The sequence below is a fragment of the Mizuhopecten yessoensis genome, unplaced genomic scaffold, assembly GCF_002113885.1.
Source record: "Mizuhopecten yessoensis strain PY_sf001 unplaced genomic scaffold, ASM211388v2 scaffold1511, whole genome shotgun sequence".
NCBI lineage: Eukaryota > Metazoa > Mollusca > Bivalvia > Pectinida > Pectinidae > Mizuhopecten > Mizuhopecten yessoensis.
Genome location: NW_018404083.1, coordinates 1,109,794 through 1,117,422, shown reverse-complemented (window position 1 = coordinate 1,117,422; position 7,629 = coordinate 1,109,794).

The following is a 7,629-nucleotide window of genomic DNA, read 5'->3' as shown; positions in this document are numbered from 1 at the left end:
GTCCCTGATTGCAAGCCCAGGGGGGGGGGGGGGGATCAATGTGGTCAATGTTTTTCTTGTTATTCAAATACATCACATTATCGATATATCTGAATGATAAGCTCATCAATAAATTTAGCTTCACTTGAAAACAAAAAATAATCGCCTAGAAGAGGGTCACGGATTTTCCCCATAGGATATAATAAGCCCAATGTATCATACACACTAGTGTTTACTGAATCGAAATTTTGGAATATTACCTGCCAGTCGAAATTGCATTGTATTAAATTGTGTTAATCTAATTAGTCAACATGCTTTCAATCAAATAGTCAACGGAGCGTTGACGTGCCGTTCTCAAGGGCCATTTACCTTGACAGCCGTCTACATTAATCATTTAAGATCGAGGCGTGAGGGAGCTCACATGTATGTATACATGCTTTATTAAACAAAAAGTTATTGGTGATCGTATCAACAATAACCATTACTATAGCATCATTTTTCAAGAATCAATATAAACAGTCAAAATAATCAGTGTTTTTGTATGGTGATAATTTGATAATGGAAGCATTTTACGTTAATGTATAGCATATATTATAAAAATACATTAGATATAATCAAACTGAGCAGCTAAATAAATGATTTAATGCTCGACGTTCGTAGTTTTATCGCTTATAAGAGACTCTTAAAATGTTAATTTAAAGAAAAGCGTTAGGTCATTGTTGATGAAGCCAGCATCAACATTTTGTCTAAAGATGTACTACATTTTTATAAGTGAATTATAAAGAAATTCGAATTATGCCCCCTTCAGCTGGAATTCCATATGACAGACTAATTCAATTCAAGTAAGTGTTTGGAGTATATGCAATTATGTTGCCAAACAATTAATAGTTTTATTTTCTCTTCGCTCTCACAATATTTATATGTTATTCAGTGGGTAACCATCAAATCGGTCCTTGTTTAACCCTATTTCAACGACAGAAAACAGAGCACAAGCAACACTAAAAACAGGCGAAGAAAATAAAACCCTTGAAGTATGACAATTCACTTAAAAAATCCTCAATACATGCAACCTTGGAAATATCACCGCTGTTAGAACATATTACTAAAACTACAAGAAAGGTGTCAAGTAATTAATATTTACATATTTGTATATCACAGCGGTCAGATAAACATAGCAACGAATTTGTTGTTATAAACCGATAACTGAAGGAATTGTCATACGTTAATGCTTCCCATTCAAAATTTTTTAGAGTCTTTCTGTCCAATTCTTAGAGTAAGAAAGGACATTGCGTGGCGTCAAATTTAAATTAAGACGAAAGGCAGTGTTTACACCCACACAGTTGTTAACATTAGCGCCGGGACTCGCCTGGAATTTCAAAACAAAATAAATACAAAAAGGAATGGATATAGGAAAATTAAATCAGGAATAGTTTGTTTCAGAATTCATTTTTATGACAAATGGGACCTTATTGACTTACACCTGTGTGGCTGTTACATGTGGGGGGATATAATTCCTCCTATATCATTTAAATGATACAACTACTATAACGTTATAGATATCATCATCTCTTGCACCATATTTCAACAATCATTTTGATACCAAATATAACTCTTCTTCAGGAAAGATTTTTTTTGAAGATTTAAGCAGACAAGACTATGAAAGTTCTTTACTAATGAGAGAATTCCAATTTTGGACACGTTTTTAAATAAGTATAACTATACATAGCCATGTTGACAAAGTTGGATATATTTAAAATTTTGTGAACATTGTGCATGTCTTCTCAAATTAAAAGTATCCCTACGATTACTTCATGTACATCCACATGACATGTTTAGTATCAATATTACAGCAAATTTAAACACTATTATAATTCGATTTTAAATTAAATTAGCCAGTGTTATTTATCTGTCATTTTGTTAGGATACCCCCGTCAATCAACCTGGTGAAATGGACGGAGGTCCACTACGGTTATCAGTTGTAATAGTAAATAATCATATATGCAGTTATTGCTCATTTTTATGTATCTAATTTTGGCGAAACAATAAAAGAAATTGAAACGGGGGCAGAATGATGAACCCACCTATCCCAAAAGGTTTCTGATTGCCCTTTGTCGCATCATAGAGAATTTCGTTCTCGAAAAAAAGAGTTTTTCTATCCGTTATGGTTAAACAATTTAAAATAAATCATAAATGGAATAAATAAAAATAAATATATTTGTACTTTGTTGTTTTTTAGCGTTCAATATGCGCTTTATTCAATCGAATGTTACATTACATAAGAAATGTAAAAAAGATAGATTTCAACTCTTATGTTTACGTTCAAAACCATAAAGAAAAGTATTTTTTATCTTTATTATTCGTTTTTGGTACATTTTAAACCTCAACTAATGATAAGATTCAACTATATTCAAAATATCTATTTCTGTAATAGATAGTTTGTTTGATTACTGAAAATAAATGTCCTTGCCAATTATGTCATCGCGAGTCATTTAATTTCAAGTTGAAATTAAATTTTAAGAAATTATAATTTGTGATTTTAGAAATAAAATATTCTTTCATGAAAATAAAACGAACAGTACTAGTGCAGAAAAAATATTAAACAGAAAAAGTTGCGAAAGTCTCAACTAGTTTCCGCGGCTCAAAAGTTCTATCAGCCATGCAAAATTTAGCACAGATGATAAAGGATTTTGTATCATTTTGTATACATTTTAAAATTTCACAGTATACAATTTTAAATGTGAAGAACGAAAGATAACATAAACTGGAAAAAATTCCGGCAATAGACAAAACTAATGTTTTGATCTACGTGTATATCATTACAATACTATGTATATAAACTAATATAAACATATACACAAATCTAACAGTACTTTCAAAGATGTCTACAGCGTACGTGACATCCCATGATAGATAGCTCATGTCTAGACTGATTGACACTGTATGTTTGATCTATTTTCTCTTCTTAGAACTCATAATAAAAACACGAAATAAAATAATTTGCTTCCGGGTCGGGAATGATACCTGTGTTGTCTCATAGAAAACTACATCCAAAACATATATATAAACCGAGTTAAGACTGCTAGTTAATAGACGAAGACATTATCTCAATGATACAAAATATGGGAACATTATATTTGTAAAATACCAACAACATGTGTTTTTTTTATTAACATTTGAGGATGAAATAAACAACAGAGCTGTAAGCATTTACATTTTGTTTTATTTCATTTCACGAAAAATATTTAGAATAAACCTTTTTTAATAACTTTGTGAAAATGAAAAAAAACAATATAAAAATAAAAAATAAATAAAAATTCAACTTGACCTCTTAACATAACACGTACATATCACAATTATCTAACAAATGATATAAATGACCATTATTACACCGCTAAACAAAGCAATTCTTGAGGTCATACAGCTGAGTCACATAAACGGTTAATACATGTTTCATGTAAAAACAAATATATCAGTCAAGAACATCGTTAATAACCTCAATTCATGTTATTATATAACGTTTATCACGTCACAGTCTATTAAAATGAAATCTCACTATCCACTTAAATAGTCGACTTAACAAAAATACGATGATGAAAAACTCAACAAGGAAACAGAATTTGAAAGGTTTGTAAAAATAATGAAAAATAACCATACATTCATAGAAAAAGTTGTGCTTTACTTTTTCTTTCAGCAAATCATAGCGTCCGAGCAGGAAAGATATTACGTCATTAAATGCCTAAATTTTTTAAGTATATCAAATTATGTTCATTCTACACATATCTACTCTTATTCTTGTTATAAAACATTCTTTTCCATTTATTACTTTATATTATTGACACATTTGGCAGGGATGTCGAATAATAAATTTACAAAGTCACAGTTGTTAAAGGGTTTTTTTCATAGAATACGTATGTGGCACATCATGCTCGGTTTTCCCAAAAATTCAACTTTCCGTCTGGAAAGGCTTAGTCACTCAGAAAACGAAGTGTAGTTAAATCATTAGCAATATGGGCATACTGCTTATTAATACACTATACTTGTATAAGGCATTTACAACCAAATGAGAAATATTTATAGTTATAGGCAGTTAAAAATGGTACTTACAAAGTACACATGTGTACCCAATTTGTTGTGACGTAGCACCAGTATTGCCACGTCACTGTGCTTCTTTTCTCAAATTTTAACACTCAGCGAGATATTTGAATTGAAGTAATTAAATATTTTGATGTATACCAATTGTGATGATACAGGGTTTATTCGTCTTGTATGATATATATGATTTTATACACTTTTAAATGATTGGTAAAAACACTGGAAACGAGGTTGAATATATTGTGCAAATCAACCAACAACAAACACAATAACAGAACAATCGTTAACGTTTTCTTTGACAAAAGGAAAGTTACAGATAAAAATAAATGTTTGTATCAGTCTTGCTGTTAGCTATTGTCAGATTAAGAAACGGATTACAGAAACCAAAAGTTTATTATTTTAATTGATGGTTGTTTACGCAAAAAAGTATGACTTATTGCAAATCTACAATGTGTTAGATGGATAATCACATCAATCCAAATATACACGTCCAAATGTTATCAATCTGCTATGGGTTATAGACGATGTGGTTCCATGCGGTGCCATTGCGGTTTGGGCGGATTTATCAGGCAAAATATCACCAGGTGCATGTATTTAAAATGCGTTGTTTGATTAAGACAGCTATCTTTACATTGATTATTCCCTTAACCGATAGTAAGATAAACCAGTGTTTCTCGGAAAAACAAAATGTCTCGGCTGTAATTGTGCAAAGCATGATTAGCTTTTTAATCTCTCCTCTGTGATTGTAGATATGATTTCTATATTATATGTAAATATACTAGATGAAATTATAAGTTGAATTGCGTAAAGCTAACCGGGCTTTTGAGCAAATGAGTCCGGAATGAGATAGGAATTACCAATGATTATGTAATCTGCTGCATTTCCTCCTCGTGCAACATGTCATCTTATTGTATTGTCATCATACTTATGTTCCAAATACCTAAATAATAAGATCTTATCTACTAATTTGGATGGTAAGAAGTGTCCAAGTTTGTTGTATTGTAAACATTATTATATTCATATCATTGCAGCAAGGATATGAGGCAATCTTTATAAAATTGTTTTATAGAGCTTCACAGTGTAATGCACGTTGTTGTCGACGATATCACTAAAAGGGTTGCGAAGTTTAGAAACGTATACCTTAACTACTGTATCTGGAGTAATAAGTTTTCCAAGACATATATATTGGTCGAGAAGATATACAGTGATGATGAGGCTGCTGTCAAGAACTTTAAAAGGCGAAGACCGCCAAGCTTACTGTTTTACACCTTTTTTTGGAGTAATAATTTCTTTCCTCGAAACATGTATAAAAGTACATTTACATGAGAAGTGTTCGATATCAATTTATCAAAGCATAAAACCACATATATTACATATTCATGATGTAGAAGCTTAAAAATCACTACACGTGTATGACTCTTACGTTACGTAATAATGATTTTGTGAAGGTTAAGATTTTTCTTTTTTTGAAAACTTACTGTCAATATAGAAGAACATGTCTGAAACTTGAATAGAATCTTCCTCGAAACGTATTTTCTGAGATACAAGTTTCCAGAACAAAAGTCACGTGATTTGGCGGTCACGTGATATATTAAGGCGCATTAATACGTCCGGTATAAAGGTAAATCAGTAGCAAACCAATTTCGTCGAAGTATAACGTTGGTAAATTTGGACGGAAATGGATGAAATTTCACATACTTCAAGAAAGATATACCTACTTACTAGCACCGAGTTGTTAGACAAAGAAAAAGCAAGAGTTGTTTTTAGATGACTATTTGTGTTAAAGCATTATTTTTATATGCGTTTCAGTTTTTGTTAACAGGAAGTAGCTCAATAAAATACAGCAAGTCCGATTAATAAGCAAGTCTCTTGGCGTTTCACTTTACTAAAGTGTCACAAAGGTCAAAATCTGAATCAACGCAGGCATTTCTATGCATCGATAACCGTATTTTTGGTTAATAGAACGAACGTCAATTTTTTTAAATTGATCTGATTAAAATTACATGACTTAAATTTTAATCATAGATTTAAGACCTGAATATGCCTTAAATATTTGACAAAGGGTCTATCTCCTAAACTCAAGTCAGGAATGTTAAAGCGACAGTATTGAGATCAGAAGTCGAGGGTTCAAATCCCAATCTGGTCCAATTGAATTTTCAAACAAAGAACAATATTGGTGAAATATTTTCAGTGTGTTCATCTTAATTGTATCACTGGTGTTCTGCAAGATATGGTATTCTGTTCAGAAATGGGTAATTATGCTATTGTCATACATACTTCCAATTCATAATTACAGTTTAAAGCAGTGGTACGGGGATCCTTAATATGAAAGCATTGTTAGGTATCCTATACATATGGTATCTGAAATAATCTGACAGGATGAGACAACTTATCAAACTGACACACGAAGAAAGACACGGCACATACGTTACAGTATGCTAGTCACGTTTACACAAGTCAAGGTAGACTCACAGTTTTAACTGTCTCTGACAGGTTATTTATTCAGAATGAAACAAGTATTGATGTTTTCACGTCTACGGGATGGACTAGATATACGTTTTCGTCAGGAATGATGGGGAATAAAATATCAAACACAGAACATATGTAATAACGTGAACAAATTACATTTGGAAGTGATTAACAGTTATATGTGGTGTTTGTACATCCGATTTAATTTCAACCTAGTGCAACATTTCTTATATGTACGTAAACATTTTAAGTTACACAAGTTATCATGAAAAACATGAAGTCATGCTAAAACAAAATGATACATTTTAACGAAAACTTACATATCTAATCGATGTTTATGTTGTTAATTCGAATCTGACAGCGCCATGTTTGGCGGTTTTCAAATCATGCTCACAATCAGAGGAAGTGATCGTCTTCCGCGCGTGTTTTTATATTTTCTGCCCGGAATCGCAGTTATAAAAGTCATTGCAGAGTGATTGCCAGTAGAATACCTCATTTTTTGTTCATCACGCACGCACGCACGCACGCACGCACGCACGCACGTACAAATGCACGCACGAATGTATTAAGTTATTGTTTAACTATACAGTGTATGATTAACAATCACGGTTATATCGCTGAGCAGAAAAATAATCAACACAATAGAAACTAGTACTAATTGTAACGGATGGCCGTTACAGAAGTCCCCCAACGACCCCTGTTGGACTTAGGCAAAATCAGACAACAGCTAAATTGCGACCAAGAAGAGGACTCCATTTTGTTACCATGGCAACTGACCTGTTCGAAACTGTTACCATTGTGTTTTGCATCCCTTAAAACCCCTAAGCACCAATTATGGGCAGAATCATACAACATTTAAATTTCGACCAATCAGAGGGCCAAATTTCGTTATCATGACAACTGAGTTGTTCGAAACTGTTACCATTGTGTTTGGCATCGCTAAAAACACTTATTTACTTATTTTGGACAGAATCAGACAACTTCTAAATTTCGACCAATCAGAGGCCTCCATTTCGTTATCAGGGTAACTGAGCTTTTCGAAACTGTTACCATTGTGTTCGGCATCACTCAAACCCCTTATGTACCGAT